Source organism: Callospermophilus lateralis, chromosome 3 (genome assembly GCF_048772815.1).
Source record: "Callospermophilus lateralis isolate mCalLat2 chromosome 3, mCalLat2.hap1, whole genome shotgun sequence".
NCBI lineage: Eukaryota > Metazoa > Chordata > Mammalia > Rodentia > Sciuridae > Callospermophilus > Callospermophilus lateralis.
The window spans coordinates 96,224,282-96,243,825 of NC_135307.1; positions in this window are offsets into that span (position 1 = coordinate 96,224,282).

A 19,544-nucleotide genomic window follows, 5' to 3' on the forward strand; every position below is an offset into this window, starting at 1 on the left:
CATCTGTTACACATCAATTTCCCTGCAAATATTAGAGAGGATGAAGAGTAACTGGATTTTTCTAGTAAATATTTTTCTTCTCTTCAGAAACTATAGAGTAAAATAATATCATTAGATTAAAGATCATTTTGAGCCAAAATGGTGGTGTACACCTGTAATCCCAGCTACTCAGGAGGCTGAGGTAGGTAGATCACAAGTTTGAGGCCAGCCTCAGCAATTTAGTAAGGCATTGTCTCAAAAATAAATAAATGAAAAGGGTGGGCTGGGGTTGTGGCTCAGGGGTAGAGTGCTCGCCTAGCACTTGCGAGTCCCTGGGTTCGATCCTCAGCACCACATAAAAAATAAATAAACAAAATAAAGGTATTGTGTACAACTAAAAATAAATAAATAAAAATGCTTTCCTCTTTTAAAAAAAATGGTAACGATGTAGCTCAGTGATAGAGCACCCCTGGGTTCAATCCCCAGTACCTCCAAAAAACAAAAATTAGGTTTTTTTTTTTTTTTTTTTAATTTTTGGTACTGGGGATTGAACCCAGGGGGAGCCTAACCACTGAACCATATCCCTAGCCTCCCCCGCTTTTTTTAGTAGTGAATGGACACAATATCTTCATTTTATTTATTTATTTTTATGTGGTGCTGAGGATCAAATCAGCCACTGAACCACAACCCCAGCCCCACAAAAAATTAGTTTGATTTGTAAATATACTTAGTTAATAGAATTTCTTTTTCCAATGATAAAAAAGGATGTTATTTGTTGTCAGAAAATTTCTATTTTCTAGGAAATGTATAAGAAATATTGGCTTCATTTTACAAAAGAGGAAACTGCCAGGTTGACAGCCAAGGAGAAGGAGCTGAAACCTAGTACCCAGCTCTTCACACTAGATCATTCATACAACCTGTTGTTTGCTAGCACTGAACAGTGTTGTATTTTAAATTTTTTTTGTAGTTGTAGATGGACAGCATGCCTTTATTATATTATTTTTATGTGGTGTTAGGGATCAAACCCAGTGCCTCTCATGCACTAAGCAAGTATTCTGCCACTGGCTGCAGCCCCAGTCCCTGAATAGTGTTTTTTACACAAGGAACACTAAAGAAGAGTGGTAGTAAGCCCCAAATAATTTCCTGGGCAAATGGATAATTACTTTAGTATAGAACTGTGATTCTCAATCTTGGCTACTTATTAGAACCATACAGGGAACTTAAAAGGATACTGATACTCAGGTCTAGTCCTGCTACCCACCTCCCACCCCCAGATTCAGATCCTGAATTTAATTGGTCTGGATGTGGCCTATACATCAGGATTATTTCAAAGCTTCCTAGATCATTCTAACACGCAACATTCCAAGAGAAACCATCTTTTAGCCAAGAATTTTTAAAGTATGACCTCTGGACCAGGTCCCTGATAATGTGTCAACATCACCTGGGAACTATAAGAAACACAAATTCTTGGGCTGGATCCCAGACTCCCAGATCTCTGGGGTTAGAGCCTAGCAATCTGTTTTAACAAGCCCTAAGTGATTTTAATGTACCCTAAAATTTGAGAACCTTTGGTTTACAGCATTTCCCTATAAGTCTGGCCACATATTAGAATAATCTGAGAAATTAAGATAAAAACAAACCCTATGCTCCAACATTAATGAAACTGGAAGTCAAAATAGATGAATTCATAATTATAGTTAAAGGATTCAACATTTCTCTAAAATTGAAAGAACAAATAGACAGAAAATCATTAAGGATACAGAAGACTTGATCTAACTGGCATTTACAAAACATTTCCCTCAACAACTGCATAATTATTTTATTTTTTACTTCTTAGTTGTAGATGGTCACAATATCTTTATCTTATTTATTTCTTTTTATATGGTGCTGAAAATAAAACTTAGTGCCTCACATATGCCAGGCAAGCACTCTACCACTGAGCTATAATCCCAGCCCAACAACACATAATTTTGAGTGTATGCAGGACCTTTATTTTTTAAAAAAATGTTTTGTTTGGTGTGTATAGGAAGGACCTTTACTAAGTAAATTATTTAGCCATAAAACAAATCTTGACTAATTTAAGAGGGTTCAAATAATACAAAATATGTTTCCTAACTACAACAGAATTAAATTAGAAATCAGTAACAGAAAAGTAACTGGAAAATCTTCAATTAATTAGAAAGTATACACACATTTCCAAATAACCCATGGGTCAAAGAAGAAATCACAGGGATTTAAGAAAATATTTTGAAGAAAATGTAAACATGACATATCAAAAACTACAGGAAACAACTAAAGTTAAAAAGTGCTTAAAAAGAAATGTGTAGCACTTAACACTTTTAATAGATATATAAACCTTTAAAATAATTGACTTAAACTTTCACCTTAAGAAACTGTAAAAAAAGAGAAAATTGAATTCAAAATGAGCAGAAAAAGTAAATAAAAGTATATGAACAGAAATAAATTTTAAAAAAAGGTAGAAAAAAAATCAGTGAAGCCGAAAGACCAGCTTTTTAAGAAAACTGATGAAATTGAAGAAACTCTACCCAAACTGATCAGAGAAAAGAAAGGAATAATATATATATATATATATATATATATATATATATATATATATATATATATAATATAAGTAACAAAAGAAGGGATAGTACTAAAGATCCTAAAGGTATTTTTAAAAGAATAACAAATATCCTGAACAACTTTGTGCCAATAAATTTGACTTAAGTGGAATGAAGATATTCTTGAAAGACAAAAACTATTGTTTAGAAGTTGGGGTTGTAGCTCAGAGGTAGAATTCTTGCCTAGTATGTGTGAGGTGCCAGGTTTGATCTTCAAAATCACATAAAGATAAATAAATAAAATAAAGGTATATAAAAAACCAATGTACAAGAAATAGATATTAGTGATAGTCATATTATCTATAAAAAATAAAATTTGTAGTCAAGTACTGTAGCATGCACCTGTACCTAGCTACCCAGGACACTGAGGAAGGAAGATTGCTTGATCATAGGGGTTTGGGGCCAGCCTTCAGCAAAACAGCAATCCCTGTCTCTTAAAAACACAAAAGCCTGCTGTGGTGGTCCATGCCTGAGATCTCAGGTAATCCAGAGGCTGAGGCAATAGGATCCAAGTTCAAGGCCAACTTAAAGCACCCCTGAGTTCAATACCTAGTACAGAAAGAAAGAAACAAGAAAACAGCAACAAACTTTCCCACAATGAAGACCCTAGGCCCATTTAACCTCAATAATGAATTTTATCAAATATATAAGGAAGGAAAGAAAAAACAACAACTCTATATACTTTCAGAACTTAAGAGGGAGGAATGTTTCCAAATCATTTTATGAAAACTGCATTACCCTAATGCTAAAACCAGATTAAAAAAAAAAAACAAAAAACTACAGACCAAAATTGTTAATTAGCATAGATGCAAATATCCTTAACATTTTTGGCAAACTGAATCCAGCAAAATATAAAAATAAAAACATGTTAATTCCAATTAGAGTTCATCCTTAAAATTCAAGATTAGTTCAACATTTGTAAATTAGGTTATATAGCTCACCATATCAATACTACAAGATCAATATACATATATAGTATATATTTCTATATAGTAGCAACAAACCAATAGGAAATTGAAATACCAAATATTTACCAGTACATAAAAAATATCTAATATCCAATAATATTTTGGTAAAAGATGTGCAAGATCAAGACAATGAAAACCACAAAACATTGCTTTGAGTAATTAAAGGGGACCTAAATAAATATGGAAGTATCCTATGATTATGGATTGATAGATTCAGTATCATTCTTTCTAACTAGATTTTTCAAAATAATGCAATCCCAATAAAAATAAAAGCTAGCTGTTTTGGTAGGAACTGGCAAGCCAATTCCAAAATTTATACAGAAATACAAAGGAACTAGAATAGTCAAAACAATTTTTGGGGGAAAAAAGAATCAAATTTGAGAATTTAATCACCTGATTTCAATATTTTCTTAAAACTACAGTAATAGAGACAGAGTGGTATTGGTATAAATATAGACTACCAAAACAGAAAAGGGAGTCCATAATTAGACCTACACACATAGCCAATTGATTTTTTTCAAGAAAGGTATCAAGGAAATTCAATGGAAAAAGGATAATTTTTCAACAAACAACTGCTGTTGGAACAACTGGATGCCTTCATTCAAAAAAATGAAACTCAGTCCTCACCTCTATGTCATATTCTAAACTTAATCCAAAATAGGTCAGAGACATAAATGTAAGAACTAACATTCAAAATTTTCTAAGGGAAAATAAAGGAGAATAAATAATCTTAGTTACCTTAAGCTTTCTTTAGGACACAAAAAGAAAAAACTATAAAAGAATGAATAAAAATCATTATATTAAACTTCACCAAAATAAAAATTTTGGCTCTTTGGAAGATACTGTTAAGAGAATGAAAGCTCCCCTAGACTTGGAGAAAGTATTTACAAAACATGTATTTAACAGAACACTTGAATCCAGAATATATAAAGAATGCTTATAACTCAGTAAAAAGACAAAAAAAAGAAGAAAATATTTGAATCTGTAATTCATCAAAGAATGTGTGTGAAGGACATGTAAGCCCATGAAAAGATGTTCAACATTATTAGTCACTAACTAAATACACAGGTATCATATACCTGAAAGAATGACTACAATGAGGAGATTTGCTTCACCAAGTATTAACAATGAGATGGAGGAATCAAAATTTTCATACACCGCTCATGGAAATGTAAGATAGTATCACTATTTTGGAAAACTGGCAATTTCTTATAGTTAAACAGATACCTATTATATGATTCACCTGTTTAATTTCTAGATCTTTTCTCAAAAGAAGTGAGAGTATATGAAATAGAATTATATGTCCATATAAAGACCTGTACATGATGATCTAAAGCTGTTCTATTTGTAGTAATCCCAAACTGTAAACAATCTGCTATGGTTTAGGTGTGGTTTGCTCCAAGGGTTCCTGTGTTGGAGGTTTGGTCCTTAGTGTAGTGGTGTTGAGGTGGCAGGAACTTTAATGGGGAGCTGGTCCTTAGGTCACTGGGGGCATGCCCTCAGAAAAGATTCACTTAGGTCTTGGGGGACTCAGGAGTTAGTTTTTCCTAGAAAGTTTTAGTAAAAGAACAATCATGGCCACTCCACAGCCTCTTTGCCTTTCTTTCTGATGATGTGATCTCTTCCTTGCACAGGAGTTCCTGCCATGATGCCATCTGTCATGAGGTTCTTATCAAAACTGAGCGGATGCCAGCACCATACCCTTCAACCTCCAGAACTGAGGTTGATACTCAACCTTGGGTATTTAATGATAGTAATGCAAAATCACTAAGAGTGCACCACAGATGAATGAAAATTTAGTCTATACATACAAGGAATACTACTCAGCAATAAAGATGAATGAATCATTGATGCATATAACAATATAGCTAATCTCATTAATCTGAGTAAACAAAAACAAACCAAAAAGATAGTGTATACTTTGTGATTTCATTTATGTGAAATTCTAGAAATTGCAGTCTTATCTATAGTAACCAGAAGATTAGTATTCCCCTAGGAATGGGTATGAAAGGAAAGATAGGATACATCTTGAAAAATTTTTTATCTTGATTAGAGTGATGCTTGCAAAAATATATGCTTACATAAAAATCACGAAATTGTAGGATTTAAGCATGTGCAGTTTATTGTAGACTAATCATACCTCAACAAAGCTGTAAAAAACAATAAAAGAATAAGTGATATTTTGCCTAGACTTCATCACCAAAAATTTCCAATTTGATTTGGAGTAAGGCCAGGAAACACACACATACACACACTTGAAATTTTTTTTTAAAAGCTGGGGTTTTCTATATTAGCCAGTCTGGCCTCAAAAGAATTGGGGCTTGAGCCAACCTCTTGCCTCAGTTTCCCTGGTGTTTGGGACTATAGGTGCATGCCAATGTGCCCATCTTTCAGTATATTTTAAAAGCTCGCTACTATACCTCCAGAGTTGGGAACTCAAAGAATTTCTAGGAATTTTCAGCCAAGAGGCAATGAATCAGATCTCATTTCTTTTTTCTTCTCTCAAAGAGGGAAAAAGCATCCCATCTTCTTTTCTTTTTAAAAAATTTTAATTAACAAATAATAATTGTACATATTTATGGGATACAATGTTTCAATACACACACAAATAAATAAATAAATAAATTATATATATATATATATATATATATATATATATATATATACATACATACACACACACACACACTGTGAAATAATCAAATCAGGCTAATTAATATCCCCATCAACTTAAATACTTATCATTTTTATGGTAAGAATTTTAAAGATCTATTCTTTGAGCTATTTTGAAATATACATTATCATTTTTATTATCACCATCATCATCATCATTTGCAGTACTGGAGATTAAACCCAGGGATACCCTACTATTAAACTATATCTCTAGACCTTTTTTTTAAATTTTAAGACAGGGTATTGCTAGGTTGCTCAGGCTGCCCTTAAACTTGCAATCCTCCTGCCCTGGCCTTCCAAGTAGCTGGGATTACAGGTGTGTACCACCATACAATACATTATTATTAAACTATAGTCACTAGGCTATGCAACAGATCACCAGAACTTACTAACTTACTGTCTAACTGAAACTTTGAGCAACATCTCCCCTTTCCCCCACTACTCCCTGAACTCTTTCAACTACTTTGAGTTTGAGATTGACTTATTATTTGTTTTACCATATGATTTATTTTTATTTTTTTAGTCATACATGACAGCAGAATGTATTTTGACATATAATACATACATGGAATGTACATACATCAATCATATTGTCTATTCTATTCTGCTGCCCTTCCTATCCTCCCTACTCCTCCCCTCCACTCCCATCCTTTCTCTCTATCCAATCTAATGTGACACACTTTTTTTTCTTTTTCTCATCACAACATCATATATGTATTCTGTATAACAATGAGGTTCTCCTTCCATCTTCTGTGCAACTCCCCTTCTCCCTCTTTTTACCTCCCACCTCTCTTCCCTATTTAGTGGTAGCCTTCTTCTCATGCTCTTCCTCCCTATCCCATTTTGAGTCACCCCCCTTATATCAGAGAAGACATTTGGCATTTGTTTTTTAGGGATTGGCTAACTTTACTTAGCATAATCTGCTTTAATGCCATTATTTGCCTGCAAATGCCATGATCTTGTTATTTTTTAGTGCTGAGTAATATTCCATTGTGTATAAATGCCACATTTTTAAAATCCATTCATCTATTGAAGGGCATCTAGGTTGGTTCCACATCATAGCTACTGTGAATTGTACTGCTATAAACATTGATGTGGCTGTGTCCCTGTAGTATGCTCTTTTTAGGTCTTTTGGGTATAGTCCGAGAAGGGGAATAGCTGGGTCAAATGGTGGTACCATTCCAAGCTTTCCAAGGAATCTCCATATTGCTTTCCAAATTGGCTGTACCAATTTGCAGTCCCACCAGCAATGTATGAGTGTACCTTTTTCCCTGCATCCTCGCCAGCACTTATTGTTGTTTGACTTCATAATGTCTGCCATTCTTATTGGAGTGAGATGGTATCTTAGAGTAGTTTTAATTTGCATTTCTCTGATTGCTAGAGATGGTGAGCATTTTTTCATGTATTTGTTGATTGATTGTATATCCTCTTCTGAGAAGTTTCTGTTCAAGTCCTTGGCCCATTTGTTGATTGGGTTATTTGCTTTTTTGTTGTTTAACTTTTTGAGTTCTTGTTATACTCTAGAGATTAGAGCTCTATCTGATGTTTGAGGGGCAAAAATTTGTTCCCAGGATGTAGGCTCCCTATTCACCTCACATACTATTTCTCTTGCTGAGAAAAAACTTTTTAGTTTGAATTTGTCCCATTTGTTGATTCTTGGTTTTAATTCTTGTGCTATAGGTGTCTTATTAAGAAATTTGGGGCCTGCCCCCACGTGATGAAGATTAGGGCCAACTTTATCTTCTATTAGACGCAGAGTCTCTGGTCTGATTCCTAGCTCCTTGATCCATTTTGAGTTGACTTTTGTGTATTGTGAGAGAAAGGGATTCAATTTCATTTTGTTGCATATGGATTTCCAGTTCTCCCAGCACCATTTGTTGAAGATGCTATCCTTTCTCCATTGAATGGTTTTAGCACCTTTGTCTAAATAAGGTAGTTGTAATTTTGTGGATTTGTCTCTGTGTCCTCTATTTTGTACCATTGGTCTACCAGCTGTTTTGGTGCCAGTACCATGCTGTTTTTTTGTTTAATATTGCTCTATAGTATAGTTTAAAATCTGGAATTGCAATACCACCAATTTCACTCTTCCTGCTTAGAGTTACTTTAGCTATTCTGGGTCTCTTGTTTTTCCAGATGGATTTCATGATTGCTTTTTCTATTTCTGCAAGGAATGTCATTGGGGTTTTGATGGGAATTGCATTGAATCTGTAAAGTGCTTTTGGTAGTATGGCCATCTTAATAATATTAATTCTACCAATCCATGAGCAAGGTAAATCCTTCCATCTTCTAAGGTCTTCTTCTATTTTGTTCTAGGGTTCTGTAGTTTTCACTGTATAGCTCTTTCACCTCTTTTGTTAAGTTTATCCCCAGGTATTTTTTTTGAGGATATTGTGAATGGAGTAGTTGTCCTCATTTCCATTTCAGAGAATTTGTCACTGATATACAGGAATGCCTTTGATTTATTGGTATTGATTTTATATCCTGCCACTTTGCTGAATTCATTTACTAGTTGTAGAAGTTTCTTGGTTGAATTTTTTGGGTCTGCTAGGTATAGGATCATGTCATTGGCAAATAGTGCTAATTTAAGTTCTTCTTTTCCTATATTTATGCCTTTATTTCTTTCATCTGTCTAGTTGCTCTGGCTAGTGTTTCAAGAACTATGTTGAATAAAAGTGGTGAGAGAGGGCATCCCTGTCTTGTTCCAGATTTTAAAGGGAATGCCTTCAATTTTTCTCCATTTAGAATGATGCTGGCCTGAGGCTTAGCATATATAGCTTTTACCATGTTGAGGTAATTTCCTGTTATCCCTAATTTTTCTAGAGTTTTGAACATAAAGGGATTCTGTGTTTTGTCAAATGCTTTTTCAGCATCTATCGAGATGATCATATATTCTTATCTTTAAGTCTATTGATGTGGTGAATTACATTTATTGATTTCCGTATATTGAACCAGCCTTGCATCCCAGGGATGAATCCAACTTGGTTATGGTGCACGATCTTTTTGATATGTTTTTGTATTCGATTTGCCAGATTTTTATTGAGGATTTTTGCATCTAAATTCATTAGGGATATTGGTCTGAAGTTTTCTTTCTTTGAAGTGTCTTTATCTGGTTTTGGAATCAGGGTGATGTTGGCCTCATAGAATGAATTTGGAAGTACTCCCTCATTTTCTATCTCCTGAAATAGATTGTAGAGTATTGGTATTAGTTCTTCTTTAAAGTTCTTGTAAAACTCTGCTGTATATCTGTCCGGTCCTGGGCTTTTCTTGGTTGGTAATCTTTTGATGGCTTCTTCTATTTCCTCACTTGATATTGGTCTGTTTAGGTTGTTTATATCCTCCTGACTCAATCTGGGTAGCTCATATGCCTTAAGGAATTTATCAATGCCTTCACTATCCTCTATTTTATTAGAGTATAGGGTTTCAAAATAATTTCTAATTATCTTCTGTATTTCTGAATTGTCTGTTGTGATGTTGCCTTTTTCATCCCGTAAGCTAGTAATTTGGGTTCTCTCTTTTCTTCTCTTTGTTAGCGTGGCTAGTGGTCTATCAATCTTATTTATTTTTTCAAAGAACCAACTTTTAGTTTTGTCAATTTTTTCGATTGTTTTTTTCGTTTCGATTTCATAGATTTCAGCTCTGATTTTAATTATTTCTTGCCTTCTACTGTATTTGCTGCTAATTTGTTCTTCTTTTTCTAAGGCTTCGAGGTGTAGTGTGAGGTCATTTATTTGTTGGCTTTTCCTTCTTTTAAGGAATGAACTCCATGAAATGAATTTTCCTCTTAGTACTGCTTTCATAGTGTCCCAGAGATTTCGATATGTTGTGTCTGAGTTTTCATTTACCTCTAAGGACTTTTTAATTTCCTCTTTGATGTCTTCTGTAACCCTTTGTTCATTCAGTAGCATATTGTTTATTCTCCATGTGATGTAGGATTTTTTCTTTCTTATTTTATTATTTATTTCCAATTTCATTCCATTATGATAAGATAAAATGCATAGTAGTATCTCTACTCCTTTGTAATTGCTAAGATTTGCCCTGTGACATAATATATGGTCTATTTTTGAGAAGGATCCATGTGCTGCTGAGAAGAAAATGTATCTGCTTGATGTTGGGTGGTATATTCTGTATATGTCAATTAAGTCTAAGTTATTAATTGTATTATTGAGCTCTATGATTTTTTTATTCAACTTTTGTTTGGAAGATCTGTCCAGTGGTGAGAGAGGTGTGTTAAAATCTCCCATGATTATTTTGTTGTGGTTTATTTGACTCTTGAACTTGAGAAGAGTTTGTTTGATGAATGTAGCTGCACCATTGTTTGATGAACGTAGCTGCACCATTGTTTGGGGCATATATATTAATGATTGTTAAGTCTTGTTGGTGTATTGTTCCCTTGAGCAGTATGTAGTGTCCTTGTTTATTCCTTTTGATTAACTTTGGCTTGAAGTCTATTTTATTTGATACAAGTATGGACACCCCTGCTTGCTTCCAAGGTCCATATGAGTGGTATGATTTTTCCTAACCTTTCACCTTCAGTCTGTGTATGTCTTTTCCTATCAGATGAGTCTCCTGTAGGCAGCATATTGTTGGAGCTTTTTTTTTAATCCAGTCTACTAGCCTATGTCTTTTGATTGGTGCATTTAAGTCATTAACATTTAGGGTTACTATTGAGATATGGTTTGTACTTCCAGCCATATTTGGTTATTTATGTTACTTAACATGATTTGTTTTTCCTCTTTGATTAGTTTTTCCTTAACTGTACTGCCTCCTGCTGTTGGTTTTCATTGTTATTTTTCATTTCCTCTTCCTATAATGTTTTGCCAAGAATGTTTTGAAGAGCTGGTTTTCTAGCTGCAAATTCTTTTAACTTTTGTTTATTGTGGAAGATTTTTATTTCATCTTCAATCCTGAAGCTTAATTTTGCTGGATACATGATTCTTGGTTGGAACCCTTTTTCTTTCAGCGTTTGAAATATGTTGTTCCAGGATCTTCTAGCTTTCAGAGTCTGTGTTGAAAGATCAGCTGTTATCCTGATTGGTTTACCCCTAAATGTAATCTGCTTCCTCTCTCTTGTGGCTTTTAAGATTCTGAGATTGACTTATTTTTTAAAAAATATTTTTAATTGTAGGTGGACACAATACCTTTATTTTATTAATTTATTTTTATGTGGTGTTGAGGATTGAACCCAGTGCCTCACGCATGCTAGGCAAGTGCTCTACCACTGAGCCACAACCTCAGCCTGAGATTGAGTTTTTAATGTTCTATATATAAATGAAATTATGTGGTATTTGTCTTTCTCTATCTGGCTTATTTCACTTAGCATAATGTCCCCTAAGGTCATCCATATGGTCACAAATGACACAATCTCCTCCTTTGTAAAGGCTGAATAGTATTCCATTGTGTGTATACACTGTATTTTAAAATCTATTCTCCTGTTATGGGTACTTTAGTTGTTTTCATATCTTGGTTATTGTGTATAATGCTTCAATAAATATGGAAGTATAGATATCTTTCTGACATATTGACTTTATTTCCTTTGGCTATATGCCCAGAAATGGGATTGCTGGATCTCCCCAGTTTTCGTTAAATGATTGTGTAGTTGGAATTGGGAACAAGGATCCCTATCTATCTTTGAACCCAACTTCTAGGAAACAATGTGATTATTGCTCTTTTAGTGACTATAATCAACGTTACCATCTCAGTCTTGGTAACTATCTTGCCCTCAGATGAAATAGCTGCTCAGAGTTTCCTGGTAGTATTTTTTCCTCAGAGACTATCTGGCTTTGGTTAAATGCTTTTCCCCTCTGACACCTTTTATAAAGCATTTCTCCTTGAGTGGAATGAATTACTTATAAATGTCTCCTGGTTCACAGACGCGACTAGGAGCAGAAAGGTGAGCCATAGGCTGTGGTTTCATCCCTGTACCTTCTATTTAGCTTGTCACATATATTTATTGCTATTTTTGACAGAGTGCCTCCTCTTTGGAATTACATCAATCAGTGAAACATCCTAGATACTTCCTACATAAGAGGTGGATTAAAATGTTAACTTGAATCACAGAGAGGTCTTAAAATAAATGGTAGTATTAGGAGAAAAGATTTTACATATCTCACAAGTGAGGGGATAGCCCATAACCCAAGTTAATAGACCAGAATTCAGATTTTGGTTTTTCTTCTCTCAGAAAGAAAATCTTTATAAACTCTTAACAAGGGGAATTCTTCGCTGCAAAGCCATGAAAGCTTTTAATAATGTCTCATAAACTGTTTTTTGTTTCATTTTTTAAAAAATTTTTTATTAGTTGCTCAAAACAGTACAATGATCTTGACATATCATACATTTGATTCAAATGGGGTATGAATTCTTATTTTTCCACGTGTACAGATTGCAGGATCACATTGGTTTTACAGCCACGTTTATACATACAGCCATACTAGTGTCTATTGTATTCTTCATTTTGTTTTGTTTTGTTGTGGTGGGAATCATACTGAGGGCTTCATGCCAGCTAGACAAGCACTCTATCACTGAGTTACATCCCCAGCCCATTTTTTTAAAGTTGGCATTCATTGTTTTGTTAAATACATTGTATACATTGTCTAATTTAATTCATTTGAACCAATTTTATGACTTTTTCTCCTATTTTTCAGATGAGAAAATTTAGAGGAAGAACTATGCATATGAATTCTCCCAGCAAAATTTGGGGCAGGAATTTAGACAGTCATTTGGATTACTATTTGTATCATGGTACATACTTAGTGAATATTTACTAAATTAAGAAAATTTATTAATAATTTTAAGAAGCTTATGTTGTGGTTTTGAATGTTTTTTGAGTTTGACTAAATTACCTTTGAAGTATCTAAAAGCATAAATAAGTCTAGGATCTACTTTCAAACAAAATCAGTTTGTATTATTTTTTTTCACACTCCTTCCTCACCCATAATTTGGATTTTAACTTGCTTAAAATTCTACAGAAGTAGTTGGGTGTGGTGGCGCATTGCCTGTAATCCCAGTAATACCCAAGGCTGAGACCAGAGGATCTCAAGATTGAGATCAGCCTCAGGAACTCAGTGAGACCCCTATCACAAAATTTAAAAAAGGTCAGTGGTGTTTCACAAAAAATAAATAAACAAATAAATAAATTAATTAATTAAAGGGCTGGGGGTGTAGCTCAGTGGTAGAGCATTTCTGGATTCAATCTCCAGCACCACACACACACACACTCACATACACACACACACACACACACACACACACACATAAATCCAAGAGCTCTTCATTGATAATGAAGAAAAAGAAACATGATTTGCAGATTCAACATTAAATTTTTTTGGGGGGGTGGGTTATAAAGATTATTAGCAGGGCACAATTGTGCGTGCCTACAATCCCAGCAATGTAGGAGGCTGAGGCAGGAAGATTGAAAGTTCAAGATTAGCTTCAGCAATTTAGTGAGGCTCTAAACAACTTAGCAAAACCCTGTCACAAAATAATAATAAAAAGGGCTGGGGATGTGGTTTAGGGGTTAAACACACATGGATTAAATCCCCTGTATTCCTCCCACCAAAAAAAAAAAAAAAGATTATTAAACACACACACACACACACACACACATTTTAAAGTTATGCAACTTTTTGGGACAATTTTAAGCTACCAAGTGAGTCCTTGATAATAACTTGGATTTTTTTCCCTTTAGGAAACATTGCTATACTAGATATGAATAAATATAACCTGATACCTACATTAAATAATCTTATAGAGATTTTATGTAGATACATGTATATTCTTTTGTATAAATGAATTGTTATGGAAAAAAAGATAACCTATGTAAACTAGAGTTATATTGTTCTTGATGTTGAGGCATAAACATAGTGTTATTGTTTGTATCAATCAGTGTGCACTGGTTGATTGAAGATGTTGCTGAGAAAGGAAAAACTTAGTCTGTTTCTAAACTTCTCAGACATAGTAGATTGACTCACATATTACCCCAATCCCCCTCTGGATCCAGATAAATTGACATATTTTTCTTGAGTGAGCACCACAGTCTTATCTATTGGTATGTGGAGAATACTTTGGGCTTTTAAAACCAAAGTTGCATAATTATAGGAGTCTTCAAATTAACAGTGTATACCCAAAGCAAGTAAATACAGTCAGGTACTTTTTGATGGACAAGGATAGTTTTAGATTTCTCAGGAGCCATTTGTTAAGTTCATTTTCACATGAACTTTCTGGCTATATTCTACTATGGTTCTATGAACTATTGCCTGCTCAATTGAATCAGAATCAGAATTTTTGACTAACAGTGTAGTTTAAATAATAGCTCTATTAGCAGTTACAGAATATTTTGACGATAAAACAGGGTTCTTCCCTTCCCCAACAGATCCATAATGATAACAGTTCTTAAAAATGAATTAATATCTTCAACTAATATTTTTTCAACTGTGTGATTTGGCAGGAATGTTATATTTACAACAGCATGTGACCTCCCCCCCTGAGTTATTTGCTGAAAATGTAAAGTATATAATTATATTTTCTCATTAACATGCCTTGCCATTATTAGTCATCCCCTCCTTTTTTTTTGTTTATCATTAACCTATAACTGGCATTCTGTGTCAGGTGTACATGCCAGAGATCTTGATGATAGGACCACGTGATATCACCAGCCTAGTTCAGGCATTAGTGTATGACCTGGTCAATAAGTGCAGCCGGTCATTTCCAGCCTCTTGGATCAGCTGAGATGGGAATATAGGTTTAAATAAAACTGTATTTAGGGAGGTGACCCACTATCATGAGATATAGAGTTAAAGCCATGAGTTTAAAATTCAACAACAAAAGGGTGGAGCTCAGGAAGTAGAGAGGTATGAGAGAAGTATTTTACAACTTATGAGGATAAAACAGCAGAATATATTCTTTCAATTTACTTTTTCTTGAAGTATAATGTACAGACAAGAAAGTGTGCCTGCGTAAGTGTACATTTTGATGAATTTTCAAAAATGAACACATCTGAGTGACCAGCACCTGCTCAAGAAATAGCATTATGAGTCTGGAGTTAGCTCAGTGGGAGAGCATATGTTTAGCGTGTTTGAGGGACTGGGTTCTATTTCCAGTACCAAAAAACCAAACCAAGCCAAAATAACAAAAAACTACATAACTAGCTCCTCAGAAGTCTTTCTTGTATTCACGACAAGCTAGTATTTACTCCCAAGAAGTCCTGTTTTCTGACTTCTATCGACATGTACTACTTTTGTTTCTTCTTAAACTTCAGGTTAATAGAATTGTACAGTTTTTATTCTCTTCATCTTGCTTCTCACTCAATATTATATGTTTGAGAAATTCATTCATATTGGCCATTTTCATTGCCATATAGTATTACATTTTATGAATATCCTATAATTTATTGTCCATTGTTTGCTTATGAGCATTTGGATGATTATTATTTCGGTTAATATGAAAAGGAAAAGTACATATTTTAAGTAGTGAAAAACTTGATTGTACGAGGCCATCATAACCTTATAAAAACTTGTTTTTCTTGTATCTCTGGAAACCTGAAGGCAGGGCCTGTTTCTTACTTGCTCTTTATTTTATCCTTGCTGCATGGTGCAGAGCAGACACAGGGTTGGTTTAACACATATTTTTATAAGATATTAAGTAATTAATCCAGTGATAGACACTTATCACTTTAAGAACTATTAAATTTTCTGAGAAACAGAACTTGGTCATTATTATTTCTCCTCAGTTTTGTTTCTTTGTGTTAATTTACTTTTGAGATGGGGTTTTGCTGTTCCCCAGACTGGCCTTGGACTCCTGGATCCAAGGGACCTTCCTGCCTCAGCCTCTCAAGTAGCAGTATGTGCCACTAAATCAGGCTTCCTCAGGCTTAATGAATACAGAAATTGGATGAAAACATTTTCAAAAGGAAAATATATTCCTTGTTTTGTTTTTGTTCTTAAGGAACAGGGCCTAGTGGTGGCACATCCCTGTAATCCCAGTGACTTGAAGGCTGAGGCAGGAGCATCACAAGTTCAAAGCCACCCTCAGCAATTTATCAAGGCACTTAGCAACTCAGAGAGACCCTTTCTCTAAATAAAATATAAAAAAGGGCTGAGGATGTGCCTCAGTGGTTGTGCACCCCTGGATTCAATCCCCAGTACAGAGAGAGAGAGAGAGAGAGAGAGAGAGAGAGGATCTAACCAAATTGCCCAGGCTGGCTGTAAACTCCTGGGTCCAAGAGATGCTCCTGCCTTAGCCTCACAAGTAGCTAGAATTAGAGGTTTGAGCCATTGCAGAAAATATGCTTTTTTTTTAAACCATCATTCTTAAAAAGCAGCCTTATGTAGTTGGATTAGATAACTGGGACTATTTTAAAGCCAGATTAAAAACAGATCTGCATCAGGGATGGGGGTGTAGCTCAGTGTTAGAGCATTTGCCCTACATGCAGGAGGCTCGGGGTTCAATTCTCAATATCAAGCCCACATATAAAAAGTAAAACTAAAACACATACAAGTACACAGGCAGTGCAGAGGAATGGTTGTTGGTGGTAGTAGTGGGTGCTCACTGGAGAAAGAAACATCTGAATTGAGACCTAAAGGAGGAGTGGGAATTATCTAGGTTAAGAAATGGGTAGTAGAAAGCAGGAATTCCAGGGAGAGAGAATAGAATGTTCAAAGAGTACAAGACAGGGAAGAGCTATCTGGATTCTACTACAGAAATTCAGTTTCATTGGAACATTCAATGAGATCAGGGGGAATGACAAGAGCAAGAGAAAACACATCTATCTGTAGCAGGGCTGGGATGTAGCTGTGTTAGAGCACTCGCCTTGCATGCAGGAGGCCCTGGGTTCAATCCTGGGTTTGGAGGGACTCAACCCAGTTGGTGGGTGGGAAAAGACTGGCTTGAGTTGACTGCAAGAAACTTTTAGGGTATTAGCTATAAATATAAATTTTCGGTCCCCATCAAAGATCCTCTTAATCGGAATCCTCAATGAACCCCTCCAGTTACTAACCCATATTACCCCCGTAGCTGTTATCCAGCTAGGTTTTGACAGCAAAGAATGGATGCAGCTCAATGATGGAACGCTTGTAAGTGCAAGATCTGAAATTAAACTCCTAGCACAAAAAATAAAAATAAAAAAGATATCAGAGCATATACAAATCACATAAAGGACTTTTTCAAACAATTCTCCTTCCCTTTAAGTATCAATGTTCTAAAATGCAATTGTTACTGATGGGATTTTTTTTTATTCTTGGAAATTGATATGGTTAAAAAAAAAGGTGAAGAAATATACTCAAAGGTCGAGCACTTGGCTCATCTGCAGGTAACTAGAGGATAGGGGACCTTTTGACTACATTTCCTCCTTAGTTACTGATTGACTTAGACTGTAATGCTATTGGACTGATACCAGAACAGAGCTGAGACCATCTAAATTCTTATCCTTACAGAATACTCTCCTTTATCCCCAGTCTCCTTTTTTTTTCTCCTGAACAAAACCCAATTAAGTCACTATAAATTTAGGGCCCTCAAGAGGAAACAAAACAAAACAAAACAAAACCTGAAAGAGCTGTCTATACACTCTATGAGTCACAAAATGAACAGATGTCCCTTTTGCCCCCTGTACCGGCCATTTGACCTGTTTTTTTCCATTATGCCAAGGAGAAACAGGGAGATTTAGAACTTTCCTCATGTATGCCAAAAATATGAGCAGATGACCTGCTTAAATGAGTAATTCTTTAGTAAATCATTCTTTTAATCAATATTTATGCTGTTCCTCTTAGAAGTGCTTTAGCTAGGGGTGTGCAGGAGCTGTCTTGAACTACTGACTGTGCACATAGCTGCCTAACTCTATGTTCAATGGACTTCTTGTTGGTAGCTTGAAATTGACCATAGTAGGAATATTTACACCATAAAATTAGGCAAATGCTACAAATCAGAGTGTTGCCCCACCCCACAAAAAGCTGGCTGTTAAATATTTATGCATACACTGCTGACTACAGAAGTAAACCAAATGAAAATCCTTGCCCCATTCTAGAGGGAGAAATAGACAAAATAAGTAAATGACTTTTCTTAGAAGTATATTAGAAAGGGATAAAAACTAGAGAGAAAGATAAAGTTGGGGAAAGAGTTAAGGAGTACAGGTGGTGGGGGCATTATGATTCTAAATACAGTTGTCAGGAAAGACCTCACTGAGACATAATATTTGAGCATTAATTTGAAGAAAGTGAGGGAGCAAGCCATGCAAATAGCTAGAAGAGGTCTAGGCAAAAATAAAACAAAACAATAACAAACAAAACAAAACAAAAACAGCAAATGTAAAGGCTCTGAGGCAGAAATACTGCAATGAACTAGAACTGGAGTTAAGTGAGGGTATAGTGGTAGGAGCAAGATCCCATAAGTAATGGTTGAAGATGGGGAGGGTTAGGACACCAGATCATGAAGGATCTAGAAGGCCAATGTGAACATTTGAGAGAACTTAGTTTTTTATAAAGTTATCAAATATGTTAGATTCCTTGCTGGATTCAAAGGTGACTTCTGAATTGCTTACTTCTTTTTGGGGGGCAGTACTGAGGATTAAACTCAGGGGCAATCGACCACTGAGCCACATCCCTAGCCCTATTTTATATTTTATTTAGAGACAGAATGTCACTGAGTTGCTTAGTGCTTAGCTGTTGCTGAGGCTGGCTTTGAACTCTCAATCTTCTTGCCTCAGCTTCCCGAGCCACTGGGATTACAGTCGTGTGCCAATGTGCCTGGCTTGAATTGTTTTCTTTAGATTGGTTTAACATTTAGACTTGAGTTGTTCAATCAGGTAGCCATTAGTCAGTTGTGGCTATTTGAATTTAAATTAATTAAGCAAAATAAAATCAAGAATTCAGTTTCTCTGTTGCTTGTAATCCGTAGCCACACTTGGCTAATAGCTACCATGTTGGACAGCACAAATACAGTACATTTCCATCACTGCAGAAGGTTCTATTGAACACACTGCTTTAGAAAGAAAACCTTGCTGGGGTTAACACAGGCTGGGTCCTCATTCTTAATCTTTTTGTGCATGGTTCATTTGCCCTAGCAGACCTTTGGACAAGGATACCTTGGCACAGGAATCCTGGAACCATCTGATTTCTGCTCAGATTGTAAGTTTCTATTCTAGGACCTTATTTCTGAAAGTAGCTTTACATAAAACCTGTAATCTTCTCCAGAGAAGCCTCCAGTTTACTTATACATTCATAAAAAGTGAGTGGTCCCTGGCTATTACCTTGCTTATGCAACCTGTTGTTGTACAAACCAAGGATGGGGTTGATGTAAATTACTGGTCAAAAATGGC